This window comes from Rattus rattus, chromosome 10, assembly GCF_011064425.1.
Source record: "Rattus rattus isolate New Zealand chromosome 10, Rrattus_CSIRO_v1, whole genome shotgun sequence".
Classification (NCBI taxonomy): domain Eukaryota; kingdom Metazoa; phylum Chordata; class Mammalia; order Rodentia; family Muridae; genus Rattus; species Rattus rattus.
Window position 1 is genome coordinate 67,467,749 of NC_046163.1, and position 23,033 is coordinate 67,490,781.

A 23,033-nucleotide genomic window follows, 5' to 3' on the forward strand; every position below is an offset into this window, starting at 1 on the left:
CGGACCGAACAGGAGGTGCGTAAATGGCAAATATTTACCTGGTAGAAGGGCGTGGCCACAGGAAAGGGAGCGGGACAGTCTGTGGAAAGAGGCTGAGGGCAAAGCCACGGTCAAGTGGCTTTGGTGTTCATAAGCAAATGTCTAGGTAACTCTTCCCCTCCTTTTAAAAGGCGTGTGTCTTTAGAAGATTTTTGTTCCATGCGTATGAATGTCTTGCTTGCATGTATGTATGTGTATGAGCGTGATAGCCACGGAGGGCATTGGATCCCCTGGAACTGGAGTTACAGATGGGTATGAGCTGCCATGTAGACGCTGAGGACCAGGTTCTCCGTGAGACAAGCCAGTGTTCTTAACGGCTGAGCCACCGCTCCAGCCCTCTCTCCTCCCTGATTCTTCAAATTTTACTCTCCTCATCTCTAGCCCCAAGTCCTCCACCTCTTTTTCTTATTTCTTTAACCATGTTGTTAATTTTGACCTTCACCATCACCACCCTAATTTGGGATCTGTTGCTGTGAGAAAAACTAACGAAAACTAAGTTGGGGAAGAAAAGCTTTATTCCGCCTACAAGTTCCAGTGACTCCTTGAGGGAAATTCAAGCAGGGACCTGGAGGCAGGAACTGAGGCAGGAGGGTTGCTGCTTACAGGTTTACCTTGCCTAACCCAGCCTGCTCTCTTATACAGCCCAGTCCTATCTGCCTAGGGATGACACCACTCACAGTGGGCTGGGCCCTTCTACATCAGTTTGAAAATAATGAAACACACCCCTCGCCCCCACTCTCCCAAAGACTTGGCTACAGGCTAATCTGATGGAGGTGGCTCCTCAGCCAAGACTCTGTCTTCCTACGTGTGTCTTGGTTTGTGTCCAGCTGCAGAAAACCAACTATGACAGTTACCTTTCTGTCTTTATTTTTATGGTTATCAACATCGTCGCCATTGCCCTCCTTGCTAATGGCGCCGATTCTTAGAAGCTGTTTTGCTGAAACCACTGACTCCTTACTTGGGCAACAAGGAAACCATTAAGCAACGTGAATGCCTGTAGCTTCTGCCTTCATTGGCATCTGAGGGACAAACCCCTACCTTGACTCTCATAAGCAAGTTGATCACGGAGGTGTATCTGCCTAAGAACTCAGTGACCCTTAGCCTCTCCCTTAAAGCCTAAAGACACAAAGAATCATTGTCTTAAACCTACAGTCAGCTTGGATTCTAGGAACAGCAGGGCCTGGTGGCCAAGTCAAATCACCAGGACATGAGACCAACTATTCCTGAGGGAGAGGCAGCACTCTGAAGCAGTTCATTTTACAGGAACTAGACTGGCCCCATTGGCAGCTGTAAGGGCTGTGACTTATCGCACCACTGCGTAAGACAGTGATGCATGTGACCACAGGTCGACAAGAACTGTATGAATTCTAACTACCTCTTGTTGCTCACCCAGCTCTACCTCTATGAACCCAGACGCCCATGTCAGTATCCGCTGGGTCCTCTATGGCTCGTCCTTTCCAATATGTCTATCAAAGCTCCCCGTCTCTCTGCTTTCCAGGATAACTCGTCTCTTTAACTGGCGTAGAGGGAGGCTGTGTACGCCCACGCCTTTCAGCGGTACAGATCCTTTGCTCTAACACTCCGATTGCATTAACCAATTATTGAGTTCTAACCTGGCGTTTATAGTCTGAATAATGTCTTACAACCTTCTAGGGCAAAAGCTATGATTAAGTCTCTCAGCAGGGCGCTGTGGGCTTGGGGAGATGAAGCAGTTTGCCCAGCCAGGCCAGGCAAGATCAGAGCCAAGAGGTGAGACCAGGCTTGTCTGCTTCCTAAACTCTGGTTTTCACCGTCCATCCACCATTCTGCCACACCCCGCCCCCACTTGCCCTCAGGCTCACCTCCGTTCTCGCCTTGCCTCTCAGGGGTCCCTTCTCAGCCTGGACCCTCTCTTCTCTGTTCTCACTCTTCCTTCTTCTGCTTTGTGAAGATGATGGCTCCTCTCTGCTCCCCCTTTCCCACCCTACCTTGGTGAATTTGAAATTTTGTGTTACTACAAATAGGTCGAAGACTCCATAGACTATTATGGTGGGGCTACTCTGTGGTCGAACAAGAGGTAAGGCCAGGTCCACTGTGCAAAAATCTCCAAGTCCAGACGCACAACCACAGTCTGTGGGAGGAACAGTGTTTGTCCCTCATTAGTGTCCCGGGGTCCTACAAAGTCAAGACTTCCCTCCCTGCTGTTCCTCTGTACCTGGAGCCTTTTGTCACATGTCAACAAGGGTTCTATGCACTTACGATATCTCCTCAGCTCCCCAGCTCACCCCCAGGTATAATTCGAACAAAGATTATAGTGAGCCAAAGTAAAAGCCAAGCGTTTTAAATATGATTGATCATCTCATAACACTTTCCTGCTTAAAAATGCATTATGTCAGCCTTCCTCTTGAGAGTGCAACGTAGGAGAGGAAGGGCTTATTTTGACTGGTGGTTCTGGAAATTTTAGTCTGTCTTCTCGTAGAAGCCACAAGCAGAAAGAGAAAGGGAGGGAGGGGGGTCTATCTATACCAAGGAGTCTGACACTTTCTCCTCTTTATTCCATTCCAATCCCTTGCCGTTGGGTCTGTGGCACCCACATTCAAACAACCTTGACCCCTTCAATGAATCCTCTCCAGAAATGCCCAGCAGTATGCTTCCCTAACTCCCAAGCATTTCCCAATCCAATAGAGTTGCTAATCAACACCAGCTACCACAGGCATGTCCTAACTTCATTCCCCAAACCGTACTCAAACCTTTACCTTGTGGTTGCCTCCAGCATGGGCTTAATCCAATGATGTCATAACTGTGGATGGGCTGGGCAGGGCATGTGTGGAACAGCAGCACCCGCTTGGCCAAGGGCTACAGCAATGGGTGCTCCCTGGACCGAGTCGAGGTATCACGTGCAGTCCTTACAAAGGTTGGTCACGCGTGTTCTTCCCCTTCTGCTGATGAAGTTAAGTTTCTGGGGTGATGGTAAGTTTCCAGCACTTGAACTTGATTTTCTGTCTCTGTAGTGTCGTGGAATTTCCCTTCCTGGATCTTCTTTAACACAGATAACTATCATGTTATCATTTTGATCCATCTTTCATTTTTGAAATGAACTTCGTGGAGACCATTGCACTAGAATCCCGTCATTATTCGTAATTTCTGACGACACTCATGGTAGATAGTTGCTTTTAGGTGTGCAGGTACACATGTGCGCGAGTGTATTTGTGACCACGTGTACACATGGAGACCAGAGGACATCAGGTATTTTCTTCAGAAATGCCACCCTCTGGCCTGGAGCTCACCAAATAGATTAGACTGATTGTTTTTGAGCCCCAAGTGTCCTGTCCCAGTCTCCCCAGAGCTGAGGTCATGAGTGCTTTCCACTGTCTGTTTTCAGTGGATTCTGGGGGCTAAGCTCAGGGCATTATGCTTACAAGGCAAGCATTTCACTTTCACACATAAATGGATAGTTCCTCCTTGACTACGAGACGGAAGAGTGTGTGTGTCCTGTCCTCTGCACACAACCCAAGCTCCAAGACTCACGGGACAACATAAGCGAAGCTTTGAGGGTGCTTCATTGTGTCTTGTTTAGAATCAAGGGACAGAGAAATAATCACTTGATATTCGTTTTTAATGAGGTTTTGTTTGGCAGGCATATGCATATATGTGTGCTTCGAGCATGCGTGAGCTTGCCTGTGGATCACGCCACGGACACAATCAGCCTTAACCCCTTCAGACAGGGTCTCTCACAAACTAAAGCTTGCCATTTGGGTTAGGTTGGCCAGCTCCCGGAAACTGGCCTGGCCTCTGCTGCCTGCCCCCCAGAGAGCCCACTTAGTCCTATAATATAGGCAGATCTTTTAGGTTGATACTACTGATTAAAGCTCAAGACCTCATGTGTGTACAGCAAGCACTCTTACCCAGTGAGCCATCTCCCCGGCCCACTTGTTTTATAGCCATAAGGAATCCATATATGCACTGCTATCTCTGAAATCAAAACAGTCTGCCGGTGTAGAGCGAACCAGTCACAGACGGTGAGTAGCTGTGACAACCGAGGGATGGCGGTACACACGCTTGTGTAAGAGCAAGTCTGAGGAATACTGAACAGTCCGAGATGCGTGGGTGGATCTGAAGTATTTCCAACAACAGACACAGCTGAGTTGCTAATGTTCAAGAGGCAAAGGTCTTGGGGGATGAGAGACGGCTCAGAGGTTAACAGCAGTGGCTGCTTTTGCAGAGAACCTGGGTTTAGTTCACAGCACCTCTGTGGTATCTTGCAACCATCTATAGCTCTAGTTCCATTCCAGGGAATCTGATCCCCTCTTCCAGCATCCAAAGGCACCGGGTACACATGATACACAGACATATATGCTATCAATGCACACAGAAACACACACACACACACACACACACATACACACACATATACAGACACACACACACAAGCACACACACACAAGCACACAAACACAAACACACACACAAACACACACACAAACACACACACAGCATACACATACACATACAGACACACACATACAGACACACAAGCACACACACACACAGACACATACACACAGACACACACACACACACACACACACACACACAGACACACAGACAGACACACACAGACAGACACACACACACACAGACACACACACACACACACACACAGACACACACACACACACACACACACACACACACACACACACACACACACACACACACACACACACACACACACACACACACACACACACACACACAAGCACACACACACACACACACAAACACACAAACACACACACAAACACAGACACACACACACAACATACACACACAGCAACACACATACAGACACACAGACACACAAGCACACTCATACAAGCACACACACACATACATATGTTTATGTGTATGTATATATGTACTTGTATAATAAGAGAAATAACTGAAGATACTTGAATAGGACAGCACTGCATATAGTTCTGAAATTACGTGAACTTACTATTCAAGGTCAGAAGGTCCATAGTCCTCACGTATTTTAGATTAATGATAATTAAGATGACTACATGATAAACTTAAGTAAACGTTCGGTCCAATTTATTTTAAATCAAAGTTTAATTATAGGTTCACTATTTTCAAAATAGTGATCATACATTCGAATTCCTTGTTCCACATTCAAATTTGTGATTTACAGATAAAAGTATGTAGCATTTGGTAAGGACAGTGAAGAATGAACTATCTGAGGGAAACATACTGGAAACAGAAAAGCAGAGTATAACCTACGGAGACTAATTAACTCCCAGTTGGCTTTGGGAACACCCCCAAAGGTCCTCTTCATGGCACAGGAAACTTGCCCTGCCAGCTACTATTTTCCTGTCTTCTCCTGTTCTTTATGGTTCCAATATTAATATTTATAGGAAGACACATGGGCCTTTTCTTTTTAGGGTAGCTCATCCTTGGTGTCCTGTCCTGGGAAGAGCCAGGGACATTCCTGGATGTGCACAACAGCCTCGGGAGAGTTAACCGTCCCAAGTGTGCTTTTGGTATGTGGGGGCGGGGGGCTGAGTGGCAAGGGCTAGAATACTAATATTTGGATTTATGTCACATGATTAAGCAAAAAAATCTACATAAGTGGGTAGACAGGGAAACTACAAGGGACCCATGAGAGGGAAAGGGGGTGGGAAGGACAATGGAGGAGGGACTGAGACTGAGGGGACAAATGGAACACCTGGAAATATTAAACTAATATTGCATTAAAATTTAGATGCATGAATATACGTGTCTGTATTTCACTCACACACAAACACACACACTATGGCACAAGCCCTCTTAAAAGATATTTACTTATTTTTATTTTAAGTGTATGAGGGTTTGCCTATGTTGTGTGTGTGTGTGTGTGTGTGTGTGTGTGTGTGTGTGTGAAGAGAGAGAGAGAGAGAGAGAGAGAGAGAGAGAGAGAGAGATGAGACATATTCACCTGGTACCCTGGGGCCAGAAGAGGGCATCTGATCTCCTGGAACTGGAGTTACAGACAGTTCTGAGGTGTTCCGTGAATGCTTGGAAGTGATTTCAGTTCCTCTGCGAGAGCAGACAGAGCTCTTATTGCCGAGCCATCTCTCCAGTCCTAATACATGCTTTTATCATGCCTTAGCTCATTGGACTGCATTCCCTATACTGTACCCATGGGTTGGCAGACATTCATCATCACTGCAGACGAAAGCTCTACCAGGCTCCAATTTATAGCTGTCACCTAGATTGACAAATAGGAGGTTAGCTTAATATTTATAAATTACTCCTCTATTGTAAGCAATCCGTGCTGGGCAAGACGTCTCCACAATTGCTTGATTATTAAATGTGTACTTTCATTTCAGGGAAAGCTGTAGAATTCCAGGGGGTGCATTCTGGAGTTGCTTTTACAGCATAATGAATGTCTGTGTTTTGTTAGAAGTGAGTCCTTCAACAGAGTAATCACTACCAAGTGGCTGTCCCTCAGGAGACATGCGTTCAACAGCAGGGGATAATCAGGGCAACAGAATAGAAATTCTTATTTCTAGGTAAGAATCCCGCAGAACTATTGCAAACACGCACTTTGAATAACTATCTAAGAACAATGTTTCTGGTTTGTCTTGCTTTTTTTTTTTTTAATTCAGGGCCTAACTATTTAAGATAAAAAATGAAGGTGTTGGAAAGGACAGCGTTCAGGTGCAGTTGACTAAGTTGAGGTAGATAAAAAATGTATAATGTGGGCTGTTTTAATACTCATTTAGTCAACATTGCAGCCGCTCGTGTCCTTTGAAAGTCTGTATCTCCTGACTTTCTCAAGGCCACTCCCTAGTAAACAGGAGGATTGCTGTCTTTGAAGCTCACTTTGCAACAGAAAATTGGAACATTTGGAAAAGAGACCCGATCCCTTAGCCATCCCACACAGGGACCTGAGAAGGATACAAAAACCCAGACAGATAACTCATCCGGTTCAGCACAGGGTTTTATATAAGACCAGTAAGGCTGTTTTACCTAGAGGAAAATATTACTATGTCCACGTTTAGCCAGTTCCAAATTTGAATTCAATGTCACCTTTTAGAAGAAATTCCTAATGGCAGGGCGATGACTCAGTAGGTGTGGCTTGTAACCATGAGGACTGGAGTTGGGATCCCAGGACCTATGGCTTGGTGACCATGACATCCCAATATGAGAGAGGCAGAGACAAGGAATTCTAGGAACGCATACACATCTGTCCATATCCACACAAAATGTAAATTGTGCCCCACATGGGAACACCTGCACACACACAAACAGAAATTCACATTTGTGCGAGTGTGCATGATCCTTACCCAGATATCAACTAACACAACATCACAATGACTAACTTGGGTTCCAAACTATTGCCTGATTTCCATATCTCCATAAAATTGCATTTGTTTACAGTCCTTTCAAGGCTTAATTTTTTTTTTTTTTACTTTATGAGTATCAATTTACCTCAGCTTAGAGTCACCTGACCAGAGAATAGCCATTGAGGAATTGTCTTGATTGCCTTAATTTAAGTGGGAAGATCCAACCCAAATTTAGGTGGCAATTTCTAGTGGAGGCCCAGATAAAAATGATATTATAGCTGAAAGAGTATTTGCTTGGGTTGGCTAGTCAAAGTCTGTCTGTCTTTCTCTCAGTCTGTCTCTCAGTCTGTCTGTCTGTCTGTCTGTCTCTCTCTCTCTCTCTCTCTCTCTCTCTTCCTTCCTTCTTCCCTCTCCTCCCCCTCCTCCAAGCAACCATAGATAAATGGACCTCCCACCTGCATATCCTGATGCTACCCAAAGTGTTTGGCCAAAGCAACAATGGGCTGAAACCATGAGATGGGTGCGAGTTTTTCTCCTTCCGAGTTGCATTTCTGGGGATTTGGTCCCATCCTTGCAGCCCTGGGTAGTGCAGCACCTTGTAGGCATGGTGAAGCTCTATTGTAGAACCTTCTCCCTGGACAACAGCACATCGCCCAAGTGAAAACTCATAGAACTGCCGTGTTGCCCAGAGGCTTCCGTGATGGACATCGAAAGATGTAACTGCCGCTATTTGCTGGAGGGGCTTCCGCCTGGTCAGTTACTAACTTGTTAAACACGAGTGTCTTCGGGTTAGAGTCAGGTGAGTGAAAAATCTGATGTGGTTGGGAAAGATGAGAGACAAATCAAAGCACAACATTAAACTCTTGTTGCTTCAGTGTGTTCACAACTGATGCAAACGGGTCCAGATAATATGGTGTGTCCCCGTAGACGGTGGTGAAACAAAACTCCTAATGGCTGGCTTTATGTCCCCTTCTCCTTTGGGCATACACATCGGCATCTTTTTTATTTCACCAACGTTGTCTGCCCAACCTGATTTCTACCCAAACTGAACTCTTATGCTCTTCTCCTTTTGCTGTTCCCATGGCAACAGCAGAAGATGCACGAGGCTTCTCTGCTGCTGGTGAAATATCATAACATATTGATAAAGCATCACCAGATATCATTTCCATAATAATTGTCGTGAGGAGGAGAGAATGAAGAGGGAGAGGAAGCAGATGTGTTTGGAATAGGACGTTTCTCAGCGCTTTCTGTGATGTTTTAAAGAGGGTCACGATGAGAGACGATGAGAGACTGTTGCAGATGGTCCTCCTTTTGGGCTGGTAACCGTTGCCAGCAACCTTTGCTTTGAGCTAGGAATCAGGGCAATTGATTTGTTTCCCATCATTTTACAAATTGCTGGAGACAGATGAGATGTAACAGAGTAAGTGACTCCAAAGCTTACCTACAACATCATAAAGTATAAAGCACAAAGTTGATAGCATAGCAGGGCTTATCTCCTTGACACTGCCCCTTGCACCTATGTCCTCCTCTTACTACGACCATTCATCCTGAGGGACTTGGGGGCTTTGGTGCATCAAACAAGGCAAGTGGGGTGGACCTCAATTCACGGGGTCCGTAAGCTCAGAGGACAGCACTATCGAGTCTGGGGCAAGGAAATGAATGAGAAGGAGTCTGGGAAAGTCTGGCTTCCAAGACACTTAGACACCCTGAGTGTGATCAGTGGGTCTGTAATATCACACAGGAATATGCTGCCTCTCAGAGGATCCGATGAGCTGAGCTGATGGAGGGCGCCATGTTGAGGGAAACACGAAAAGACTGGCGCTGGGAGCCTCCTCCTCACGTTGTACAAGAAAGAAGAATCTATCCTGAGCACATGGCTACCTTCTAGCACCGTGACAGGTAAACAGGCAGACAGGCAGACAGGCAGACAGGCAGACAGGCAGACAGACAGGCAGACAGGCAGATAGAAGAAAAAGAAAGAAAACATAGCCATTAGGAGAAATAGAGATCACTTCAGATTCTACAAGTAGCAAAATGATAGCAAGGGCACATTTTTATGTCAATAATTTAGTGGCTTAGATGAAACTGAAAAATTCCCTGAATAACATGAATTATTAAAACTAGCATGGAAATAGGGTACCTTCACAACAGCCATATCATTCCATCCATTGTGATAGCAATGCCAACGTTCGCTGTTGCACAACTAATGTTCGAGTTCATGACTTTCCCATATGCAAACCAGTTAAGCTCAGATAATAGGACAGTTGATGGAGTCTAGTAGACATGGAAATAAGAAAAGAATGAACAAGAGAGCTGTTTTCATCTAGGGTCAAGGTGATGTCCCAGGCAGTCAGGGACCTGAGTTCAGCTCACCAAATCCACATAAAGCCAGCTATGCCAGCAAATGCCTATAATCCCAGAACCAGGGAGGCAGAGACACAGACATCCCTGGGGCTTACTGGCCAGCCAGGCTAAGTGACTCAACAAACTCCCAGGTAAATGAGACACTCGGTCTCTAAAAACTTAAGTAGGGATAAAGACTTGCAATGAGGTGGTTACCTCTTGCCTATATGTACACACACACACACACACACACACACACACACACACACACACACATGCAGATATTCACACACACACTCAGACATACATACTCAGATACACGCACACTCAGATACTCACACACAGAGACACTTACATACACACATATACACAGATACATAACACAGAATCACAGACACTCACACATACAGACACTCATACATACACACAGACACACACAGAGTGGGGGTGTCAACGTAATCCTAATCTCAAAACCTGGCAGTGGTGTAACAAAAAAGTGAAAAGGAAGGAAGGAAAAAAGGGAAGAAAGGAGGGAGGGCAGAGAGGGAGAAAAGAAGGGACAGAAGGAGAGGGGGAGGATGGAAGGAGAGAATGAGGGGGGACAAGGAAGAAAGAGAACATTACAAACATGTACCTCATGAACGTTGACATACGAGTCCCTTAAAGCAGTAAATAGACAAAAGGATCTCAAAGCCATGAAATGTGCTTCACATTTGAAAATCAATCAGAATGTGGGTCATACTAAAATAACAAAGGACACACGAACCATGTGATTATTTCAGGAGACAGAAGATTCATTTAATCAAACCCTACGTTCATCCATAATTAAAAGGAGGGTCTCCCAGGGGCCTTATAGACATGATGAAAGCTGGCTAACAAATACTAAAACAGTAAACATCAAAACAGCGCTGGGATGGAGAGCATTAACCTTAGCATCAGCAGCGCTGGGATGGAGAGCATTAACCTTAGCATCAGCAGTGCTGGAATGGAGAGCATTAACTGTATCGCCTCTACCTACTGGTCCTGGGTAGTAAACCCTGGACCTCATGCCCTCCAAGGAAAGTCTTTCCTGATAAGCTATCCCTCGAGCCCCGCTTTGCCCATCTTTGGTCAGGGTATCTGTCCTCGTTAATATAATTAATATAATATAATTAATATAATATAATATACTCTGCAAATCCTGGTAAAGGCAGGAGAACAAGAATACAAGGAATTACGGACGAGAAGGTGCAAGCCAGTTCTTTCTTACAGACCGTCCTTCAGAAGATCCCGAGGTGTCTCCAAATGAACATTAGAGCAAAGAGGTGCATTGTCGCAGGCTATGGAGCACACTGTCCAGCCTCAAGGCCAGGCCAGGTTTTATACATTAGCCCCAGATGATTAGTGAATGAGATCAAGGAAGTGCTATGCCCAATTACATCAAGCCACACTAAGTGCTAAGAGGGAAGTTGAATAAAGACGCTACAAAGATGCTTGCAAACTTCTGAGTGTTGAATACTTGGAGCAGAGACGAAGACTTGGTGAGCAGAGATCTGTAGAACCTTCAAGCATTACAACAGGCTGTGCTATTGGAATAAAACCCCCCGAGTTGATCTTTAGCTACGACAATAAAGTTCAAAATCTATCCCAGCATTTTGAAGAGAGAGAGACAAGCTGGTCCTAAAATACGTAAGGACAGCCTTGAAAGAGAAGGTCAAAGTTGAAAGACTGATGCAAAGTGGAAACTAGATTAATGGAGCAGAAGAAGAGGTAGGTCCAACTCTGTGTGTGTGTGTGTGTGTGTGTGTGTGTGTGTACATGTATGTGTGCATGTGCATGTGCGTACATGCGTGTGTGCATGTGTGTGTGCATGCGTGTCTGCACATGCGTGCATGCATGTGTGTGTGTGTGTGTGTGTGTGTGTGTGCGTGTGTGTGTCCTACATATACAGAGATGACTGACCAGTCAACAAAAACATCTCAGTAAGGGAGGGCACCTTTTCAACCAAGGTTTCAGGACCAGGGTATCCATATGAACACAAACCTAACCACACAAAATCGACTTAAAACAGACTTAAAAGTCGAAAGATAAAAATGATACATTCTGTAGCAAAAAAAAATTGGAAGAATACCCTTGCAAACTTGAAGCAGACATATTTTTTGCACAACACAAAGAATATTAAATCTAAAAAGTGGATAAATTGGAATTCATGAAGATTAAAGCCATGTTGCTTATTAAGCAATGCTGCTAAAATGATGAATGGACAATGAGTGGCTGGGGGAGAAGGGCTCACGCTACACATGTCTAACCAGTGCCAAGTGGCCACAGTGCATAGGAACTCCTGAAGACCAAGCAAAGCCCTCAGACCAAAAGCCAAGGAGGACACAGAGCAGGCAGAATTCTAAATATACAGCCATGCAGGACAATGATACAGCTTTGAAAAGAAAACCACACATACACTCACTATAGATATCCAGCAATCTCACTTCTAAGTACCTACAAGGAGGCTTGAAAGCTCAAGCACTTGGGCTGGTGAGATGCCTCAGTGGGTACTCCGCTCACCTGACAATGTGAGTCCAATTCTCGAGCCCACAAAGAGCCAGTAAGCGTCTGCGATCCCAGCACTGTCATGGGACAGCTAGGTGGAGCGCTCTGTCCTCTGGGAAATGAGAAGACTCTGCTTCAAGGTAGCAGGAAAGGAAGATCCCTAGAAGTTATTCTCTGACCTCCACAAGGGCAGCATGGCAAATTGCACCAATACTCTCACAAAAATTCAGTAATGGAATTTGTTTAAAAAACATTTTAAACCACCTCTCATAGATCATGGCAAAATCAAGCTGTGCCTGACCTGGAGCCTTCATCCCTACCAGCTAGCAACAGTGATGGGACATGCTGTCATCAATCCTACCTCTGAATGCTGTGAGTGACTGTAAAGACTGGCCTGGCAAGATATGACCACTGGTCCACTGGTGGCACTAATGTCAAGGGAGTGACCATTTTCTGATTGGACTTAAGTCTTAAGATGGAACCCACCCTGGGCACCATTATTGGGTAAATAAACCATGTCTAAACAGATTGTAGATGCTAGGAGAGAATCTACTACTATTACTCTGCTGAATGGACATAGTATTAAACAAACCCCTCATCACTCATTATGCCTAATAGATTAAGGCACCTTTCAGTCTTCAATAGAGAAGCTTCTGTTTGCAGTAGATGTTGACTGACACAGACACTTAAAACTGGTCAAAGTTCAGAGAATAACGGACTTCAAAAATGTTCATCCCTAAATGGAACAATACATTTCACTCTTGCTGCTGTAAAATTATTTAAAAAGAATGTTTTCTTCTACCCCACACTAGATCTGTCACTGTAGTGCCCCAAGATATCTGGTAGATCTCTTCAACTCAGTCAGCAAAGCCTCTACCTGCTTTGCTCCATCCCATATCACACTGCTGATGGCCTCTCTCTGAGCCTGGCAACAATCTCTCTACCCATCTAGTTCCCAAGGCAGGTTGCCACCATGCCAGACATACACATCCCAATTCTGTGATGGCCTAGTGTCTCCAGCCACCACATACTCTCCTGAATTCAATTAAATCGCCACATGAAAGAACACACCACACAATAACCTCCGATCCAATTGATAAGATATGATTGCCCACCTAGACATGCAAAGCCCTGTGCACATCCATCCCTTAAGAATATTAATAACAACCTGTAAATGTGCAGCGAGGACTCCTAACATCCGCCTCCATGTTCTCTCAGCTGCCTCTCTTTCCTCCTTGCTCCAGTCTCCTCCTCCTCTCTAAAACTTTTCTCCTGCCCATCCTTCCTTCTCGCCCAATGACAGGCCTCCTTCTATCTTGAACCCGCCTTCACCTGCATAATGACGTCATCCTACACACTCTCACCTCCAAAGCTTCATGGATCATTGCAGAAGGACTGAAAGAACATAAGAGCCAGAGGTGGCAGATGAGATGAGCACGAGAAACCAGTGTCCTCTGGACACAGCAGAGCAGCTGTGTATGAGCTCATCCCAGCCTAATCGAGTTCAAACCAGACCAAATGCCATCATGGACAGGGGAGTTAGGTTACATGTAAGTTCCACTCCGATTCAAGGTGTTATTAGTGCTGCCAGCTGTCGGAGAAGGGACCATCGGTCACTTTCTCTAAGAGCGTAACCCCTGATGTAGCAACCACTCTTCACCAGATGACTATACCTTGAAACACTCAAGCATCACAAATATGCTTGATGTGGGGAGGAGTACACAGTGCTGAGAGGAAAGGGAAGGAAAATGGAGAATATAATCAAAATACATTGTACAAACTTCTCAAAGAACCAACCGAAACGAAAAGTCTAGGTTCCTGCAGACATGTGAGGATCAATGTTTCCAGCAGCTTTATTTACCCTCAAAACCCAAGACGACCAGAAAGTCATTGACAGACAAAGAACAAGCAGTCGGTGGTACACTTTACAGTGGCGTACAGCACTCAGGTGGCCCACTCACAGCACAGCTGGACCATAAATCCATCCGTTAGATGAGAGACGCTGTACCAAAACACACATACAGAAGATCCCAATCGTGTGACATTATGAGAAAGGGGAACCCACACAAAGAGGAATCACATCAGCGGCTTCCAGGAGTTGGGAAATGTTTCGTAGCTATGATCTGTATTTATGGTTGATAGTCTGTTTTAATTTGGAAGCCTAATGGGGTCAGTAAATCAAAGATTTGGCGTCAGTACTAGAAACAAAGAGATGCAAATGCTCGAGTGAAAACCCAAGGAGCTTTAAGAGAGGACAACTATTAATACTTACAAAAACTACTGGGTAGATGATTGGGTAGATATCTAAGTACAAATGCAGCCAGCAGGGTCGGCGAGATCTCCCTTTGCTGGTAACATAGCAAAAAGGCAAAGCAGAAAATATCTCTTTTAAGTAACAATGCAAACTAAAACAAGAAAGGCATAGGATGAAGAAAAACCGTGGGTCTTGTAAAGAAGGATATCAATAGGGTAGATTGATATAGAAACAATCTCTTTAATTTACCCATATATTCATTTATAAATGCAGGCGTGTGGTAAGGCCATTCCGGGGGAGGTGGGAGGGATGCTCCTACTGATCTATCATGCGTAATGATAGTGTCAGTAATACATTACAACCACTGTCGTACATTATAATAACATAATTCATTCTGAATCTATGTAATTTTACTAGTTAGTATGGAATCATCTTCGAGTAGCCTGAAACAAAATTAACTCAAACCAAGTGCTGGGATGTTCCACCAGGCTACTGAAATACAGGGACGCATACACGTCCATAAACGTAGGGATAGTCCACCAGGCTACTGAAATACAGGGACGCATACGTCTATAAACGTAGATCAGTGGGGCATTGGTGGGGGATCACAAAAGAGATGACACATTGTGAGAATCGGACGTGTTACCAGAGTGTCATTCAATTGGAAAGTGAAAGGAAGAAGAAGGCAGGGATGGACAGACGGACAGAGGGAGAAAAGGGAGGGAGGGAGGAAGGGAGAGAGCGAGGGAGGGAGGAAGAAAGAAAGGGAGGGAGAAAAGGAGGGAGGTGTAGATCTGTATGCAGGTGAGGGCAGGCACAAGATAAGGCGAGTCCTGTGACTGGGCAGTGAAAAAGTAAGGCGGGCGCAGAGTTTTGGGGAGAGATGGTGAAGGAGATGAGAAACCAAGATGGAGGCAGAGAAGGATGAGCCAGCTCTGTGTGGCTTTAAGTGGCCACAGACAGCTATGAATATCTCATAAGGGATGGGTTATTACAGGACAATTTGTCTCATCTAGGTGGGCAGTTTATATCAATATCAATTGGCTCTGAGTTCATTATGTGAACGTTCTGTGCAGTGAGAATTTAAGATATAAATCTGATTGATAAATTACAAGCTTATTGAGTTTAGATTTTAATGGGATACTGGGAGTTGTGATTATAACCATGGGGGGTGGATGGCTGAATAGGGCTGGCGTGGTGGCAACCCTCACCATGGGAGCTAGAAGGGCAGTCGCTTCTAGGGCTAGCCATGGTGGCAAGACTGCTGCAGGGCTCAGAGAGTAGCTGACAGCAACATGGGATGGAAATTGGAAACTTATCCAGTTGGGTTGAGACGTTCTGCTGACTGAGATGAACACGCCCTGCAAATGCTATGTGGCCCACCGGTGCGGGCTAGAGGGTGGGTTGCTGTGCTTTGATTTAATATTTACCACTACAGGAAGGGAGGAAGATGATCCACTTAACAACACCCGGGCAGGATTTCTATCCTGAGTTAGCTTCCTTACCTCGGTCAGATACAGAACAACAACAACAGCAAAAACCCAAACCGAAGGGAAAACAGAAAAATGGTTAAAGCGCTAACTGTAAGGTACTATTGGCATTGACTGGGATGTCTGGGGAAGACTCAAACTGAGGCTAACAAATGACTATCGCATAGCAGAAGCTAGTATAAACAGAGATATTAAACAAATGGTGAATTCCAGAGACATGTTTGCAATGTGGATGACAGCTCGGGATTTAAGAGCTATAATTATAGGAAGAGAACCTTACAAATTAACAAGAAACTGACAGCCTAACGGAGAAACAAGCAACAAATGTAAACAGTTCAGAGACAGGAAAAACCAAACGGCCAGCGCATACGCAGAGCTGTTTTCCATATCTACTGACAGGAAGTGGAAGCTGAAGTAACAAAGACACAGCAGGACTTTCAGATCCAGGGGCCGGCAGAGCCTGGGGACATAGGAGAATTTATCATGGGGACATAGGGGAATTTATCTTGGGCATAGACGTATCTTGGGTAGAAATATAAATCGAAATTGGGGCTGTTTTAGAGGACAGTCTGGCAACATGTATTACAAAGAAGAATCACAAACATTTAGAACCCACAACCCCACGCTGGGACACACGGGCAAACACTGGAGAATAGATATAAGTCCAGATGTGCCAGCAAAGACGTGTATGCAAAGGGAATTCTCAAAACATCTCTGCTGACTTGGGATAACAGAAGCCATTGCTGGGAACAATGATAAAAACAACCAAGAGACAAAGACGGGATGAAGAACTGTAAGATACCATTCTCAAGACTCCATGCCTTCACCCAAGGATCAGCTCACAGCGACTCATAAGACTGGCTCAGTCAACAACTGGGCAAAGGAAGGGCACCCCCTTGCCCCTGAACCATTGGCTGTTGATAGATTCTAGGACAGGGGTCATCACTGCCTTCCAGCTGTATATGCACTGCTGAGCCTAGAGACTCCAATAAGTGGCTCTCAGCCTGCGGTCACACGCTCTCCTGCTTAAACTGAGTATGTCTGTACTGTCTGGTTCTGTGTGTCAACTGGACACAAGCTGGAGTTATCACGGAGAAAGGAGCCTCCCTTGAGGAAATGCCTCCATGAGACCCAGCTGTAAGGCATTTTCTCAATTAGTGACCATTGTGGGTGGTGCTATCCCTGGACTGGTGGTCTTGGGTTCTATAAGAGAGCAAGCTGAGCAAGCCAGGAGAAGCAAGCCAGTAAGTAACATCCCTCCATGGCCTCTGCAATCTGCATCAGCGCCTGCTTCCTGACCTGCTTGAGTTCCTGTCCTGACTTCCTTTGGTGGTGAACAGCGATGTGGAGGTGTAAGCTGAATAAACCCTTTCCTCCCCAACTTGCTTCTTGGTCATTATGTTTGTGCAGGAGTGGAAACCCTGATTAAGACAATGTCACAAAACAAAATGAATAGATGTGAACATAGATATCTGGGGAGGTTAGCCAGTGGGAGAACAGAGATAATATGGAGACAGGGGAAGGTTGGTGGGGAGAGCAATCGCCACAGGTCTTAACTGGGGTTTCTATTGTTGGGATGAAACACTGTAGCCAAAAGCAACCTGGGAGTTTGTTTGCCTTAATCTTCTACATTACAGCTCATCCTTGAAGGCAGTCAGAACAGGATTTTGACTATGGGACGAACATGGCGCAGCTAAGAGACAGAGAACTGCACGGCATCTTCAAACACAGTGCCTTGGGAACACGGGCTAGTGCAAGCCTTTCTGCATGAGAACAGGGCTGTAATCTAGGGGATTGTGTGGGCTTGTGCAGGCTTGAACTGCTGGGAAGAGGAACCTGTTAGCCATTGTGTGAGTGCATGGGGTTCCTGAGATGCTGGGCACTCCTGGACTCCCAGAATGCCTTCTCTCTATGCCAAGTCTCACAGTCCTCACTCACCCATACAAGCGTGTCCGGAGAATGCCGAGTCTCAGTGTGATGCCCAGGGCTTCCAGTGAGCTCCCAAGTGCTCCTCGCCAGCTCGGTTCCTGGCAGAGTACTTGTCCCACCCGAGTCTCAATACCTTGGGGTATTCATGCCACTTCTCTACCAGAAGCAAAATAAATGTCCCATCCAAGAGGAGACCGAGAAGGAAAATCCCCCAACCCTGAGGGTCTTAGTGACAAGAATATCCCAAGCAACCAAATGCAGTAGTGGGAAGACACAGAACCCACAGCGACTAGTAGGGAGGCAATACCAAGATGGCAGCCACCACCACGTCGGAATCAGCATGGCGCCGAGCCATCTCATTTCCACTTTGTTTTGTTTTGTTTCGTTTTACTTATGAAGCTCAATGCTTTGCTAGCAAATAAATCATTTTTTTTCTCTTTAGATTTGCGATAGTCCAGTATCGTATCTGATTTTGGTGAAAACAGACATCGAATCCAATTTAAAAATTTGTTGCTTACTAAAAGGTACTCTCTGGTTGATGGATGTTGAGTTGCCACAGCTGTAAAACGACAGGTCTGTGCATGGCATAGCCAGGCTTGCTAACTAGGGCATGCAGTCATTGGCCAGGATTGCCTTATCCTCAACTTAAATGCTCTCACGTCTTCCCATTGTCTAGCTCATTCAACAGAACTCCACTCAAACTATAAAGATACTGAGGTTGACATACTTATAGCCAGAGGACAGATTTTAAAGATGATTCATGGAGGGTTCACTGGACTGACATACACGCTCAGCTTTGGGGAATAGAGCAGGGTCGGCTTTGTCAAAAGAGGTGGGCAGGGAGGCATCAGAGGAGCGAGCTGGCTAGGGCCCAGGGAGCTTGTGGAGTTCCAAGAAGAAATTCTTTCCTATCTGATCATGAAGTGGGAGATAAAAAAAAAAAATCAACTACTAGGCCTCAGAGAAAGTTACTAAAATTAGGGATAGATTTGGGGGAAGGGATTTACAACAATGCTTCACACTGGCTATAACTCCTTTGAAACCCAAAGCTCCCATTTTAGGGCCTCCGCCTTCAGTCTCCAAATCCATAGACTGCAGAAAGCTATGTATTAATAGCCATCTTGTTTGTACTCAGGCACTGCCTAGCTCAACTAGGTATCCTTTTATTTCTAGTAATTCTCCTTTCACACGACCCTCTCCCACTAACAAAGTCACTCAGGGACTCACAGCCCCCCAGGAAAAACACAGAAGTCAGCCATTGGCTGTTACAAGTCTCAGAACCCCAAGTTCTTCCGCAAACTCTCAGCCAAGGGGCAGTGTGTGAGCTTTAGAATCTTGTCTTTTCCATTTCAGAAAAGACAAAGGTGACACAGGTTAGAAGAGAGAAAAAAATTAAGGAGAAAGGAGTTTTCAAATGTTCCTGTGTCCTTGGGAATGGATGCTGAACCATTCAATCCTGGGTCAGGCATGGCTAGCTCCACAGAGTCCAGGCAGGTTAGCAGGGTAGGGAGTGCTTCTGACGGCAACTTCCTCCAGAGCACTCAGCAAAGTGACTGGATTCCTACAAATATCCTGTGTCCGGCTGCACAAGGGAGTAGATGACTATCAATGCCCACCAAAGAGATCCAGCTTTGTCCCTGGTCTGGGACCACGTCAGAAAACACCCTAGGGACCCTGAATGGTAAGAAGACAGCACGTATTTCTCTTGTCCCATGAGGTGCTCAGAAGAGAGCTGAAATGAGAGGCAAGGTGGACACAAGAACATGGGAGGACTTAGTGACCAAGACTGTCACAGCAGGTGACAAATAGAAATTCTTAATGTATAATATCCAACCATTGTTCCCCAGTGCAACCTATGCTCCTTTCAGGATGTTGGATCACTGAAAATGAAAACACTGTTTCACTGGCGATACTGAAAAGTGTTGATCACAACAGAAGAACGGATTAGTCGGAGCAGGGTGTCTACCAAATGGGGCCCCAGGTGCTCTCTCACACGTTACATTTGGATTCTCCATTCTTAGTGAGACAATGTGTGGGAGCTGAGCACAAGGAAGAAAGGAAACATTGTAGACTTCACAGTCCCAAAGATCCAAAGAGGGCTGTGCTCCAAATAGCACGCTGAGAGCCCCTGGGTCTTCACAGGATTCTTTTAAAACTGGCTCTGAGGTAGTTCACAGACATAGGGAAACGAGAGTTATCCTCAGGATTCTGCTGATTTTACAAACCACTTGAGAGAAGACTCTAAACGGTTTTGTAGTCAGAGTTAACCCTTCATTCCTAATAATGGACCTAAGCTTGAAAAATTAATCACTGGGTTTTTCCCCAAACATGATTAGCAGAGTTGACAACACAAAGTGTCTTTAAAGAGATATCCCAGAGCAGGACAGAGTAGAGGAGGGGATGTTGGGAGGAATAGTCTAACACTAAAGACATTTAAAAAGTTTATATAAAAATATATTACTCTAGAAATATCCTAAAAAGATATGCATAGGTATATACTAAAAGAGTTTAAATGAAATTAGCCTACAAAGGCAGCAATACCCTTACCGGACATTACACGCTAATAAAAAGCCCAGTGTCACACACATGGGTTACCTCTTTTGCAGTTGTTGACCAGTGAGGTCCTATAGAGTCCCCAAACATTACGAACTATTGCCAATGTTCTTGGATACCCTTCAGAACTTGACAATAAGACCCTATTGCTGAAGACGCCATATACTTAAGTCATAAAACATGAAGAAATCAAGCTGGAACTCTCCCATAAGCCTCTTCCTTACTAACTAGCTCCCACAGTGTTGAAAGGTCCTGTGAGCACTACAGGAGAAGAAAAATAAGTACTGATTTTACCAGCTGTGACTTCTGTAACAACCACTCTGGCAAGACAGGTTTCCTGGTGCAACAGTGGCCCAAATGTCACCGGGGTAACCAACCACTTTCCACTTGCATTTGAGGCCTGCTCCACAAGTTGAAAAACCATACCACAGGCTGGTACTGGGTCCAGGAGTCTGTGGTGAGAAAGTCCACAGTCTGAGAACTTACATCTACTTACCATGCATCTGCTACATGGACAGAGCGTTACACTGACTCCCAGTGACTTCTGATTTTTACCCGGACACTCCTTCATCTACCAGCCATCACCAGAGAAGCTTTGGTTTGCAGTAGACAGTGATTTGCACAGAGATAGTCACAGCATAGGGAATGAAAGACTTTGGAACACTCAGTCCCGAATGGGGATATCTGTGTGATACCCCTTCCTCTAAAGGCTCAGGGACCTTGTGGAAGAGAGGACAGAGAGATCACAAGAGTCAGAGGTAATGGATGACTACAAGGAAGCAGCCTATTCTGCCTTCCTTTATCTGACACTCTGACATCATACAAGCAGAGTGATTTCAGTGTTCTCAACTATGTAGAGCCTGGGTTTCCATCCAGCCTAGAAGATCCTTCTCTGGCTCTCTCAATTCCGTTTGGCCTCACAGGATGGAGAGGGATATGCCAAAGGGACGAGGCCTTATCAATTTACAGAAATACTTATAGGCAGGTTTCTTTTTCTATAAACAAGGAGGTAAGAATGGGAGGTGTTGCTGGATAGATGCAGTTTCTCAACTCACTTCGTATTTGCATGAGCATGCTAATTTTTTTCACTACTCATTTTTTTTCATATGTAAGCATGGGAGAGATTGGTGTAAAGTTTTCCTTGCTCACACTGCCTTTCTGTTGAATGGCGTCAGGCTATTAATGACTTCTAAAACATCTCACAAATTTCCTTACAAGAGTCTCAGACTATACTAATGGCAATTGCATGCTTAGTTTAAATTAATAAAGAGAAGCCAACCTTTAGCAATGAATCTCTTAGCAAACTCAGAGGTAAACCAGGATGTTTTTTAATCCGATAAAGCATGTCCATATAAACCTCTAACCAACTTCATGTTGAAGGATAAAGGCCAGCGATCTATACTACTAAGATCAGAAACAAGGCAAAGCCACTGATTCTCCATGTTCCTGTTCAACACGGTAGAGAAACCCCTCACCAGTGCAGCAAGGTAAGTAAAGATGTGGCCACCACACTCTGGGAAGGGAGACAGAAAAGTCACAGTGAAGATCAATATTAAAAATAACCTAAATCACATCTTAGGGGAAGTCGCTAGGCGTTAAGAAATAGTGAGGCTCATCAGGGCCGTGTCAGCCAGTGTACCAAAATCAAGCCAACTTATTTGAATACTGGATGAATACTGGAGGCAGAAGCTTTAGAGAACTGTGTATTAGTCAGGGTTCTCTAGAGTCACAGAACTTATGGGATGTCTCTATGTTAAGGGAACTTATTGTAATGGCTTGCAGTCTGCAGTCCAATTAACCCAACAACGTGCATCTTGAATGGGAAGTCCAAGAATCTAGTAGTTACTCAGTCCCGTGTGGCTCCTTGTTTCAGCTGCTCTTCTGTGTAAACTGGAATCCCAAAGAGATAGGTTCCAACAGATGTGCTAGCAAGTAAGTCTTCTTCCAATGTCCTCCAGCAGACACTGTAGCCCAGATTAAAGCTGTGTACCCCGCACCTGGATTTGGAACTTGTTTTGTCCCAAGCTGGCCTTGAACTCAGAGATCTGCTTGCCCCAGTCTCCTGGGATTAAAGGCATGGCATGTACTTCCTTGCCTGGGCCTAAGTTTTCATAGCCACTATGCCTCAAGATCTCCATGTCAAGATCCAGGTCAGAAGCCTGTCTTCCAGCCTCAAGATCTGGATCACAGGTGTGCCCTCCATATCTGGATTGTAGTTCATTCCAGATGTAGTCATGGTGATGACCATTTACAACAGTTCTGAAAAGTTGCATGTTCAGGGGCAAAGCTAACAAGTTAAGTGTGCAGAAGCCATAAAATGTGGATGATGGACGAGATAACCGTGAGAAGGAGATGGCTTAGCTTCGCTCAGATGCCACTTCTCCCAAAATTGATGTGACCCTAACATTTACCCCAGCCAATAGCCCCACAGGGTATGTGTAAATAAGTCGATTGGAAAACTTCATGGAATATGCCTGGGATGGCTCAGTGATGAGGCCTTTACAGCAGAAGCCTGAGGGAGGATAGAGAGAGGATTCCAGATGCCACTCAGTGCCACATGGGGCTAGCAGCCCATCTGCAATCCCAGCCTTC